This window comes from Mirounga angustirostris, unplaced genomic scaffold, assembly GCF_029215605.1.
Source record: "Mirounga angustirostris isolate CCGP_5_RB_7025 unplaced genomic scaffold, mMirAng1.0.hap1 SCAF_2, whole genome shotgun sequence".
Taxonomy (NCBI): domain Eukaryota; kingdom Metazoa; phylum Chordata; class Mammalia; order Carnivora; family Phocidae; genus Mirounga; species Mirounga angustirostris.
The window spans coordinates 204,689,599-204,702,590 of NW_026991710.1; positions in this window are offsets into that span (position 1 = coordinate 204,689,599).

Below are 12,992 nucleotides of genomic sequence, written 5' to 3' on the forward strand. Positions count from 1 at the left end.
TGCGTGCATGAGAGCACTGCAAGGGAGTCCCAAACCCAGTTCCGAGGGAGCCTCAGGCCTCTGCAGAAGGCAGCACACGACTCCCACTTGGTTCCTCAAGCAGGCACTGCGGCCCCACGTCTGCATGGACCGCTTGCGTTCCCACTCCAAGAAAGAACAGTGTACAGAAAGCGTGCTTTAGCTACCGTCGACCTCTCTGTGGGAGGAAGCAGTTTATGCTGCACTGTGGGTGAGAGCCTGTGGGCAGGGTTCCATACGTAAAAGCGGGGGGGGGGGGCGGGAAGCAGGGCGGTGCAGAAGGACCCTGTCGGCTCACCTTTTGTTTACGAGGCTAGGAACGTTGCCCTTGTGTGCCTGCAGGCCTCAAACCAGCGACCTAGGTCGAAGGAACAACTCTGTCGAGAATTCCTGCTTCGGCCAATAAAGAGCCATGCCCGAGGCTGGAAGCATTTTGCTGTGTGCATGCGTGAGCGCCCTGCCAGGGAGGCCGAAACCAATTTGCGTGTGAGGCTAAGGCCCCGGCAGAAGGCAGAACACGACTCCCCACTTGTTTCCTGACGCCAGCACTGCGGCCCCACTTTGGCATGGAAGCCTACTCGCAAGCGTGCTAACCCGAAGAGAGAACACTGTAGAGAAACCGTGCTTTAGCTACCGTCGACCTCTGTGTGGGAGGAAGCAGTTGAGGGTGTACTGTGGGTGAGAGCCTGGGGCCGGGTTCCATTTCGTACGACCGGGGGAGAGGCAGGCCGGACAGCCGGCAGCTCTCAACTCACATCATGCTTATGGGGCTCGTACCGTTGCCCCGGGGGTGCGTGCAGGCTGAAAGACAGCCACCTAGCTCGAAGGAAGGACTCGGGAGACGATGCGTGCTTCAGCTCAAACAGCCGCTCCTGAGGGTGGAAGCATTCTGTTGTGTGCGTGCGTGAGAGCACTGCAAGGGAGTCCCAAACCTAATTCCGAGGGAGCCTCCGGCTGCTGCACAGGGCAGCACTCGACTCCCCACTTGTTTCATGAAGCTAGCACTGAGGCCCCACTTTTGCATGGAAGTCTCATCGCTTGCGTTCTACCTCGAAGAAACCACAGTGTACAGAAACCGTGCTTTAGCTACCTTCCCCCTCTCTGAGGGAGGAAGCACTTTCCCGGCTACCGTGGGTGAGAGCCTGGGGAACGGGTTCCTTCCGTGCAACCGAGGGAGAAGCAGCCCGGGCCAGAAGGCACCTCGCGACTCAGCTGTTGGTACCTGGAGCTAACACTACTGCTCCATGGGTGCACAGGAATGCTAAGTGCTCCACACTGATTTGGAAGAAAGACGCCCGTAAAGAATCCCAGCCTCAGCTCCTTCGCCTCTCCACAGGGTGGCAGCATTTTCCACTCTACTGGAGTGCAAGCCTGAGGAAGGGGTCCCGGCAGAATTCCGAGGGAGAAATAAGCATGGGCAGAAGGCACCTGTCGGCTCCACTCTTGTTTCGGGGAACTAGATCGGCTCTCCCGTGTGTGCGTGGAGTCCTAAATGCCATCCACCCGACGCAAAGGAATACACCTGTAGAGAACGCGTGCCTCAGCAAAGATCGCCCTTCCCGAGCGTGAACTTCACCCATTGTGTGTTTCTGTGAAAGCCTGACCAATGGAACCTCAACGCAAGTCGGAGTGAGAAGCAGGCCTGTAAGGAAGGCTGCTGTCGACTCACCTCTTGTTTTAGGAGATGAGCCCTGCTGTACCCTGTGTGCTTGGATGCCTAGTTTGCCAGGCTGCTAAGAGCCAGAATCCGTGCTATAGAATGGCTGCGCTTTAGTTCACGTTGCCGTTCCCGAAGCCAGAGGAATTGTACAGTGCTCGTGTTCGAGAGACTGGGGAAAGGGTCCCATGCGGGACGTGGAGTGAGAAACAGGCCGGTGCGGAAGGCAGCTCTCAACTCACCTCTGGTTTAGGAGGCTAGTACCCTTGCCCCCGGGTGTGCCTGCAGGCCTCAAGCCAAGCGCCTAACTCAAAGGAACAGCTCTGTCGAGAATTCCTGCTTCGGCTACGATAGCCATGCCTGAGGCCGGAAGCATTTTGCTGTGTGCATGCGTGAGCGCCCTGCCAGGGAGGCCCAAGCCATTTCCTGTGTGAGACTCAGGCCCAGGCAGACGGCAGCACACGACTCCCCACTTGTTTCCTGAAGCCAGCACTGCGGCCCCACTTTGGCATGGAAGTCTGATAGCTGGCACTCTAACTCGAAGAGACAACAGTGGAGAGACACCGTGCTTTAGCCTTACCGCCGGCCTCTGCGTGGGAGGAGGCCGTTTAGGGTGTACTGTGGGCGAGAGCCTGGGGCCGGGTTCCATTTCGTACGACCGGGGGAGAGGCAGGCCGGACAGCCGGCAGCTCTCAACTCACATCATCCTTATGGGGCTCGTACCGTTGCCCCGGGGGTGCGTGCAGGCTGAAAGACAGCCACCTAGCTCGAAGGAAGGACTCGGGAGACAATGCGTGCTTCAGCTCAAACAGCCGCTCCTGAGGGTGGAAGCATTCTGTTGTGTGCGCGCGTGAGAGCACTGCAAGGGAGTCCCAAACCTAATTCCGAGGGAGCCTCCGGCTGCTGCACAGGGCAGCACTCGACTCCCCACTTGTTTCATGAAGCTAGCACTGAGGCCCCACTTTTGCATGGAAGTCTCATCGCTTGCGTTCTACCTCGAAGAAACCACAGTGTACAGAAACCGTGCTTTAGCTACCTTCCACCTCTCTGAGGGAGGAAGCACTTTCCCGGCTACCGTGGGTGAGAGCCTGGGGAACGGGTTCCTTCCGTGCAACCGAGGGAGAAGCAGCCCGGGCCAGAAGGCACCTCGCGACTCAGCTGTTGGTACCTGGAGCTAACACTACTGCTCCATGGGTGCACAGGAATGCTAAGTGCTCCACACTGATTTGGAAGAAAGACGCCCGTAAAGAATCCCAGCCTCAGCTCCTTCGCCTCTCCACAGGGTGGCAGCATTTTCCACTCTACTGGAGTGCAAGCCTGAGGAAGGGGTCCCGGCAGAATTCCGAGGGAGAAATAAGCATGGGCAGAAGGCACCTGTCGGCTCCACTCTTGTTTCGGGGAACTAGATCGGCTCTCCCGTGTGTGCGTGGAGTCCGAAGTGCCATCCACCCGACGCAAAGGAACACACCTGTAGAGAACGCGTGCCTCAGCAAAGATCGCCCTTCCCGAGCGTGAACTTCACCCATTGTGTGTTTCTGTGAAAGCCTGACCAATGGAACCTCAACGCAAGTCGGAGTGAGAAGCAGGCCTCTAAGGAAGGCTGCTGTCGACTCACCTCTTGTTTTAGGAGATGAGCCCTGCTGTACCCTGTGTGCTTGGATGCCTAGTTTGCCAGGCTGCTAAGAGCCAGAATCCGTGCTATAGAATGGCTGCGCTTTAGTTCACGTTGCCGTTCCCGAAGCCAGAGGAATTGTACAGTGCTCGTGTTCGAGAGACTGGGGAAAGGGTCCCATGCGGGACGTGGAGTGAGAAACAGGCCGGTGCGGAAGGCAGCTCTCAACTCACCTCTGGTTTAGGAGGCTAGTACCCTTGCCCCCGGGTGTGCCTGCAGGCCTCAAGCCAAGCGCCTAACTCAAAGGAACAGCTCTGTCGAGAATTCCTGCTTCGGCTACGATAGCCATGCCTGAGGCCGGAAGCATTTTGCTGTGTGCATGCGTGAGCGCCCTGCCAGGGAGGCCCAAGCCATTTCCTGTGTGAGACTCAGGCCCAGGCAGACGGCAGCACACGACTCCCCACTTGTTTCCTGAAGCCAGCACTGCGGCCCCACTTTGGCATGGAAGTCTGATAGCTGGCACTCTAACTCGAAGAGACAACAGTGGAGAGACACCGTGCTTTAGCCTTACCGCCGGCCTCTGCGTGGGAGGAGGCCGTCTAGGGTGTACTGTGGGCGAGAGCCTGGGGCCGGGTTCCATTTCGTACGACCGGGGGAGAGGCAGGCCGGACAGTCGGCAGCTCTCAACTCACACCATGCTTATGGGGCTCGTACCGTTGCCCCACGGGTGCGAGCAGGCTTAGGGAAGGCCACCTAACTCGAAGGGAGGACTCGGGAGACAATGCCTGCTTCAGCTCAAACAGCCGCTCCTGAGGGGGGAAGCATTTTGTTGGGTGCGTGCGTGAGAGCACTGCAAGGGAGCCCCAAACCCAGTTCCGAGGGAGCCTCAGGCCTCTGCAGAAGGCAGCACACGACTACCACTTGGTTCCTCAGGCCGGCACTGCGGCCCCACGTCTGCATGGACCGCTTGCGTTCCCACTCCAAGAAAGAACAGTGTACAGAAAGCGTGCTTTAGTTACCGTCGACCTCTCTGTGGGAGGAAGCAGTTTATGCTGCACTGTGTGTGAGAGCCTGTGGGCAGGGTTCCATACGTAAAAGCGGGGGTTGGTGGGGCGGGAAGCAGGCCGGTGCAGAAGGACCCTGTCGGCTCACCTTTTGTTTACTAGGCTAGGATCGTTGACCTTGTGTGCCTGCAGGCCTCAAGCCAGCGACCTAGGTCGAAGGAACAACTCTGTCGAGAATTCCTGCTTCGGCCAATAAAGAGCCATGCCCGAGGCTGGAAGCATTTTGCTGTGTGCATGCGTGAGCGCCCTGCCAGGGAGGCCGAAACCAATTTGCGTGTGAGGCTAAGGCCCCGGCAGAAGGCAGAACACGACTCCCCACTTGTTTCCTGACGCCAGCACTGCGGCCCCACTTTGGCATGGAAGCCTACTCGCAAGCGTTCTAACCCGAAGAGACAACACTGTAGAGAAACCGTGCTTTAGCTACCGTCGACCTCTGTGTGGGAGGAAGCAGTTGAGGGTGTACTGTGGGTGAGAGCCTGGGGCCGGGTTCCATTTCGTCCGACCGGGGGAGAGACAGGCCGGACAGCCGGCAGCTCTCAACTCACATCATGCTTATGGGGCTCGTACCGTAGCCCCGGGGGTGCGTGCAGGCTGAAAGACAGCCACCTAGCTCGAAGGAAGGACTCGGGAGACGATGCGTGCTTCAGCTCAAACAGCCGCTCCTGAGGGTGGAAGCATTCTATTGTGTGCGTGCGTGAGAGCACTGCAATGGAGTCCCAAACCTAATTCCGAGGGAGCCTCCGGCTGCTGCACAGGGCAGCACTCGACTCCCCACTTGTTTCATGAAGCTAGCACTGAGGCCCCACTTTTGCATGGAGGTCTCATCGCTTGCATTCTACCTCGAAGAAACCACAGTGTACAGAAACCGTGCTTTAGCTACCTTCCACCTCTCTGAGGGAGGAAGCACTTTCCCGGCTACCGTGGGTGAGAGCCTGGGGAACGGGTTCCTTCCGTGCAACCGAGGGAGAAGCAGCCCGGGCCAGAAGGCACCTCGCGACTCAGCTGTTGGTACCTGGAGCTAACACTACTGCTCCATGGGAGCACAGGAATGCTAAGTGCTCCACACTGATTTGGAAGAAAGATGCCCGTAAAGAATCCCAGCCTCAGCTCCTTCGCCTCTCCACAGGGTGGCAGCATTTTCCACTCTACTGGAGTGCAAGCCTGAGGAAGGGGTCCCGGCAGAATTCCGAGGGAGAAATAAGCATGGGCAGAAGGCACCTGTCGGCTCCACTCTTGTTTCGGGGAACTAGATCGGCTCTCCCGTGTGTGCGTGGAGTCCTAAGTGCCATCCACCCGACGCAAAGGAACACACCTGTAGAGAACGCGTGCCTCAGCAAAGATCGCCCTTCCCGAGTGTGAACTTCACCTATTGTGTGTTTCTGTGAAAGCCTGACCAATGGAACCTCAACGCAAGTCGGAGTGAGAAGCAGGCCTGTAAGGAAGGCTGCTGTCGACTCACCTCTTGTTTTAGGAGATGAGCCCTGCTGTACCCTGTGTGCTTGGATGCCTAGTTTGCCAGGCTGCTAAGAGCCAGAATCCGTGCTATAGAATGGCTGCGCTTTAGTTCACGTTGCCGTTCCCGAAGCCAGAGGAATTGTACAGTGCTCGTGGAGAGACTGGGGAAAGGGTCCCATGCGGGACGTGGAGTGAGAAACAGGCCGGTGCAGAAGGCAGCTCTCAACTCACCTCTGGTTTAGGAGGCTAGTACCCTTGCCCCCGGGTGTGCCTGCAGGCCTCAAGCCAAGCGCCTAACTCAAAGGAACAGCTCTGTCGAGAATTCCTACTTCGGCTACGATAGCCATGCCTGAGGCCGGAAGCATTTTGCTGTGTGCATGCGTGAGCGCCCTGCCAGGGAGGCCCAAGCCATTTCCTGTGTGAGACTCAGGGCCAGGCAGACGGCAGCACACGACTCCCCACTTGTTTCCTGAAGCCAGCACTGCGGCCCCACTTTGGCATGGAAGTCTGATAGCTGGCACTCTAACTCGAAGAGACAACAGTGGAGAGACACCATGCTTTAGCCTTACCGCCGGCCTCTGCGTGGGAGGAGGCCGTCTAGGGTGTACTGTGGGCGAGAGCCTGGGGCCGGGTTCCATTTCGTACGACCGGAGGAGAGGCAGGCCGGACAGCCGGCAGCTCTCAACTCACACCATGCTTATGGGTCTCGTACCGTTGCCCCGGGGGGTGCGTGCAGGCTTAGGGAAGGCCACCTAACTCGAAGGGAGGACTCGGGAGACAATGCGTGCTTCAGCTCAAACAGCCGCTCCTGAGGGGGGAAGCATTTTGTTGGGTGCGTGCGTGAGAGCACTGCAAGGGAGCCCCAAACCCAGTTCCGAGGGAGCCTCAGGCCTCTGCAGAAGGCAGCACACGACTCCCACTTGGTTCCTCAAGCCGGCACTGCGGCCCCACGTCTGCATGGACCGCTTGCGTTCCCACTCCAAGAAAGAACAGTGTACAGAAAGCGAGCTTTAGCTACCGTCGACCTCTCTGTGGGAGGAAGCAGTTTATGCTGCACTGTGGGTGAGAGCCTGTGGGCAGGGTTCCATACGTAAAAGCGGGGGGGGGGCGGGAAGCAGGCCGGTGCAGAAGGACCCTGTCGGCTCACCTTTTTTTTACGAGGCTAGGAACGTTGCCCTTGTGTGCCTGCAGGCCTCAAGCCAGCGACCTAGGTCGAAGGAACAACTCTGTCGAGAATTCCTTCTTCGGCCAATAAAGAGCCATGCCCGAGGCTGGAAGCATTTTGCTGTGTGCATGCGTGAGCGCCCTGCCAGGGAGGCCGAAACCAATTTGCGTGTGAGGCTAAGGCCCCGGCAGAAGGCAGAACACGACTCCCCACTTGTTTCCTGATGCCAGCACTGCGGCCCCACTTTGGCATGGAAGCCTACTCGCAAGCGTTCTAACCCGAAGAGACAACACTGTAGAGAAACCGTGCTTTAGCTACCGTCGACCTCTGTGTGGGAGGAAGCAGTTGAGGTTGTACTGTGGGTGAGAGCCTGGGGCCGGGTTCCATTTCGTCCGACCGGGGGAGAGACAGGCCGGACAGCCGGCAGCTCTCAACTCACATCATCCTTATGGGGCTCGTACCGTTGCCCCGGGGGTGCGTGCAGGCTGAAAGACAGCCACCTAGCTCGAAGGAAGGACTCGGGAGACGATGCGTGCTTCAGCTCAAACAGCCGCTCCTGAGGGTGGAAGCATTCTGTTGTGTGCGTGCGTGAGAGCACTGCAAGGGAGTCCCAAACCTAATTCCGAGGGAGCCTCCGGCTGCTGCACAGGGCAGCACTCGACTCCCCACTTGTTTCATGAAGCTAGCACTGAGGCCCCACTTTTGCATGGAAGTCTCATCGCTTGCGTTCTACCTCGAAGAAACCACAGTGTACAGAAACCGTGCTTTAGCTACCTTCCCCCTCTCTGAGGGAGGAAGCACTTTCCCGGCTACCGTGGGTGAGAGCCTGGGGAACGGGTTCCTTCCGTGCAACCGAGGGAGAAGCAGCCCGGGCCAGAAGGCACCTCGCGACTCAGCTGTTGGTACCTGGAGCTAACACTCCTGCTCCATGGGTGCACAGGAATGCTAAGTGCTCCACACTGATTTGGAAGAAAGACGCCCGTAAAGAATCCCAGCCTCAGCTCCTTCGCCTCTCCACAGGGTGGCAGCATTTTCCACTCTACTGGAGTGCAAGCCTGAGGAAGGGGTCCCGGCAGAATTCCGAGGGAGAAATAAGCATGGGCAGAAGGCACCTGTCGGCTCCACTCTTGTTTCGGGGAACTAGATCGGCTCTCCCGTGTGTGCGTGGAGTCCTAAGTGCCATCCACCCGACGCAAAGGAACACACCTGTAGAGAACGCGTGCCTCAGCAAAGATCGCCCTTCCCGAGCGTGAACTTCACCTATTGTGTGTTTCTGTGAAAGCCTGACCAATGGAACCTCAACGCAAGTCGGAGTGAGAAGCAGGCCTGTAAGGAAGGCTGCTGTCGACTCACCTCTTGTTTTAGGAGATGAGCCCTGCTGTACCCTGTGTGCTTGGATGCCTAGTTTGCCAGGCTGCTAAGAGCCAGAATCCGTGCTATAGAATGGCTGCGCTTTAGTTCACGTTGCCGTTCCCGAAGCCAGAGGAATTGTACAGTGCTCGTGTTCGAGAGACTGGGGAAAGGGTCCCATGCGGGACGTGGAGTGAGAAACAGGCCGGTGCGGAAGGCAGCTCTCAACTCACCTCTGGTTTAGGAGGCTAGTACCCTTGCCCCCGGGTGTGCCTGCAGGCCTCAAGCCAAGCGCCTAACTCAAAGGAACAGCTCTGTCGAGAATTCCTGCTTCGGCTACGATAGCCATGCCTGAGGCCGGAAGCATTTTGCTGTGTGCATGCGTGAGCGCCCTGCCAGGGAGGCCCAAGCCATTTCCTGTGTGAGACTCAGGCCCAGGCAGACGGCAGCACACGACTCCCCACTTGTTTCCTGAAGCCAGCACTGCGGCCCCACTTGGGCATGGAAGTCTGATAGCTGGCACTCTAACTCGAAGAGACAACAGTGGAGAGACACCGTGCTTTAGCCTTACCGCCGGCCTCTGCGTGGGAGGAGGCCGTCTAGGGTGTACTGTGGGCGAGAGCCTGGGGCCGGGTTCCATTTCGTACGACCGGGGGAGAGACAGGCCGGACAGCCGGCAGCTCTCAACTCACATCATGCTTATGGGGCTCGTCCCGTTGCCCCGGGGGGTGCGTGCAGGCTTAGGGAAGGCCACCTAACTCGAAGGGAGGACTCGGGAGACAATGCGTGCTTCAGCTCAAACAGCCGCTCCTGAGGGGGGAAGCATTTTGTTGGGTGCGTGCATGAGAGCACTGCAAGGGAGCCCCAAACCCAGTTCCGAGGGAGCCTCAGGCCTCTGCAGAAGGCAGCACACGACTCCCACTTGGTTCCTCAAGCCGGCACTGCGGCCCCACGTCTGCATGGACCGCTTGCGTTCCCACTCCAAGAAAGAACAGTGTACAGAAAGCGTGCTTTAGCTACCGTCGACCTCTCTGTGGGAGGAAGCAGTTTATGCTGCACTGTGGGTGAGAGCCTGTGGGCAGGGTTCCATACGTAAAAGCGGGGGGGGGCGGGAAGCAGGCCGGTGCAGAAGGACCCTGTCGGCTCACCTTTTGTTTACGAGGCTAGGAACGTTGCCCTTGTGTGCCTGCAGGCCTCAAGCCAGCGACCTAGGTCGAAGGAACAACTCTGTCGAGAATTCCTGCTTCGGCCAATAAAGAGCCATGCCCGAGGCTGGAAGCATTTTGCTGTGTGCATGCGTGAGCGCCCTGCCAGGGAGGCCGAAACCAATTTGCGTGTGAGGCTAAGGCCCCGGCAGAAGGCAGAACACGACTCCCCACTTGTTTCCTGACGCCAGCACTGTGGCCCCACTTTGGCATGGAAGCCTACTCGCAAGCGTTCTAACCCGAAGAGACAACACTGTAGAGAAACCGTGCTTTAGCTACCGTCGACCTCTGTGTGGGAGGAAGCAGTTGAGGGTGTACTGTGGGTGAGAGCCTGGGGCCGGGTTCCATTTCGTACGACCGGGGGAGAGACAGGCCGGACAGCCGGCAGCTCTCAACTCACATCATGCTTATGGGGCTCGTACCGTTGCCCCGGGGGTGCGTGCAGGCTGAAAGACAGCCACCTAGCTCGAAGGAAGGACTCGGGAGACGATGCGTGCTTCAGCTCAAACAGCCGCTCCTGAGGGTGGAAGCATTCTGTTGTGTGCGTGCGTGAGAGCACTGCAAGGGAGTCCCAAACCTAATTCCGAGGGAGCCTCCGGCTGCTGCACAGGGCAGCACTCGACTCCCCACTTGTTTCATGAAGCTAGCACTGAGGCCCCACTTTTGCATGGAAGTCTCATCGCTTGCGTTCTACCTCGAAGAAACCACAGTGTACAGAAACCGTGCTTTAGCTACCTTCCACCTCTCTGAGGGAGGAAGCACTTTCCCGGCTACCGGGGGTGAGAGCCTGGGGAACGGGTTCCTTCCGTGCAACCGAGGGAGAAGCAGCCCGGGCCAGAAGGCACCTCGCGACTCAGCTGTTGGTACCTGGAGCTAACACTACTGCTCCATGGGTGCACAGGAATGCTAAGTGCTCCACACTGATTTGGAAGAAAGACGCCCGTAAAGAATCCCAGCCTCAGCTCCTTCGCCTCTCCACAGGGTGGCAGCATTTTCCACTCTACTGGAGTGCAAGCCTGAGGAAGGGGTCCCGGCAGAATTCCGAGGGAGAAATAAGCATGGGCAGAAGGCACCTGTCGGCTCCACTCTTGTTTCGGGGAACTAGATCGGCTCTCCCGTGTGTGCGTGGAGTCCGAAGTGCCATCCACCCGACGCAAAGGAACACACCTGTAGAGAACGCGTGCCTCAGCAAAGATCGCCCTTCCCGAGCGTGAACTTCACCCATTGTGTGTTTCTGTGAAAGCCTGACCAATGGAACCTCAACGCAAGTCGGAGTGAGAAGCAGGCCTCTAAGGAAGGCTGCTGTCGACTCACCTCTTGTTTTAGGAGATGAGCCCTGCTGTACCCTGTGTGCTTGGATGCCTAGTTTGCCAGGCTGCTAAGAGCCAGAATCCGTGCTATAGAATGGCTGCGCTTTAGTTCACGTTGCCGTTCCCGAAGCCAGAGGAATTGTACAGTGCTCGTGTTCGAGAGACTGGGGAAAGGGTCCCATGCGGGACGTGGAGTGAGAAACAGACCGGTGCGGAAGGCAGCTCTCAACTCACCTCTGGTTTAGGAGGCTAGTACCCTTGCCCCCGGGTGTGCCTGCAGGCCTCAAGCCAAGCGCCTAACTCAAAGGAACAGCTCTGTCGAGAATTCCTGCTTCGGCTACGATAGCCATGCCTGAGGCCGGAAGCATTTTGCTGTGTGCATGCGTGAGCGCCCTGCCAGGGAGGCCCAAGCCATTTCCTGTGTGAGACTCAGGCCCAGGCAGACGGCAGCACACGACTCCCCACTTGTTTCCTGAAGCCAGCACTGCGGCCCCACTTTGGCATGGAAGTCTGATAGCTGGCACTCTAACTCGAAGAGACAACAGTGGAGAGACACCGTGCTTTAGCCTTACCGCCGGCCTCTGCGTGGGAGGAGGCCGTTTAGGGTGTACTGTGGGCGAGAGCCTGGGGCCGGGTTCCATTTCGTACGCCCGGGGGAGAGGCAGGCCGGACAGCCGGCAGCTCTCAACTCACATCATCCTTATGGGGCTCGTACCGTTGCCCCGGGGGTGCGTGCAGGCTGAAAGACAGCCACCTAGCTCGAAGGAAGGACTCGGGAAACGATGCTTGCTTCAGCTCAAACAGCCGCTCCTGAGGGTGGAAGCATTCTGTTGTGTGCGTGCGTGAGAGCACTGCAAGGGAGTCCCAAACCTAATTCCGAGGGAGCCTCCGGCTGCTGCACAGGGCAGCACTCGACTCCCCACTTGTTTCATGAAGCTAGCACTGAGGCCCCACTTTTGCATGGAAGTCTCATCGCTTGCGTTCTACCTCGAAGAAACCACAGTGTTCAGAAACCGTGCTTTAGCTACCTTCCACCTCTCTGAGGGAGGAAGCACTTTCCCGGCTACCGTGGGTGAGTGCCTGGGGAACGGGTTCCTTCCGTGCAACCGAGGGAGAAGCAGCCCGGGCCAGAAGGCACCTCGCGACTCAGCTGTTGGTACCTGGAGCTAACACTACTGCTCCATGGGTGCACAGGAATGCTAAGTGCTCCACACTGATTTGGAAGAAAGACGCCCGTAAAGAATCCCAGCCTCAGCTCCTTCGCCTCTCCACAGGGTGGCAGCATTTTCCACTCTACTGGAGTGCAAGCCTGAGGAAGGGGTCCCGGCAGAATTCCGAGGGAGAAATAAGCATGGGCAGAAGGCACCTGTCGGCTCCACTCTTGTTTCGGGGAACTAGATCGGCTCTCCCGTGTGTGCGTGGAGCCCTAAGTACCATCCACCCGACGCAAAGGAACACACCTGTAGAGAACGCGTGCCTCAGCAAAGATCGCCCTTCCCGAGCGTGAACTTCACCCATTGTGTATTTCTGTGAAAGCCTGACCAATGGAAACTCAACGCAAGTCGGAGTGAGAAGCAGGCCTGTAAGGAAGGCTGCTGTCGACTCACCTCTTGTTTTAGGAGATGAGCCCTGCTGTACCCTGTGTGCTTGGATGCCTAGTTTGCCAGGCTGCTAAGAGCCAGAATCCGTGCTATAGAATGGCTGCGCTTTAGTTCACGTTGCCGTTCCCGGAGCCAGAGGATTTGTACAGTGCTCGTGTTCGAGAGACTGGGGAAAGGGTCCCATGCGGGACGTGGAGTGAGAAACAGGCCGGTGCGGAAGGCAGCTCTCAACTCACCTCTGGTTTAGGAGGCTAGTACCCTTGCCCCCGGGTGTGCCTGCAGGCCTCAAGCCAAGCGCCTAACTCAAAGGAACAGCTCTGTCGAGAATTCCTGCTTCGGCTACGATAGCCATGCCTGAGGCCGGAAGCATTTTGCTGTGTGCATGCGTGAGCGCCCTGCCAGGGAGGCCCAAGCCATTTCCTGTGTGAGACTCAGGCCCAGGCAGACGGCAGCACACGACTCCCCACTTGTTTCCTGAAGCCAGCACTGCGGCCCCACTTTGGCATGGAAGTCTGATAGCTGGCACTCTAACTCGAAGAGACAACAGTGGAGAGA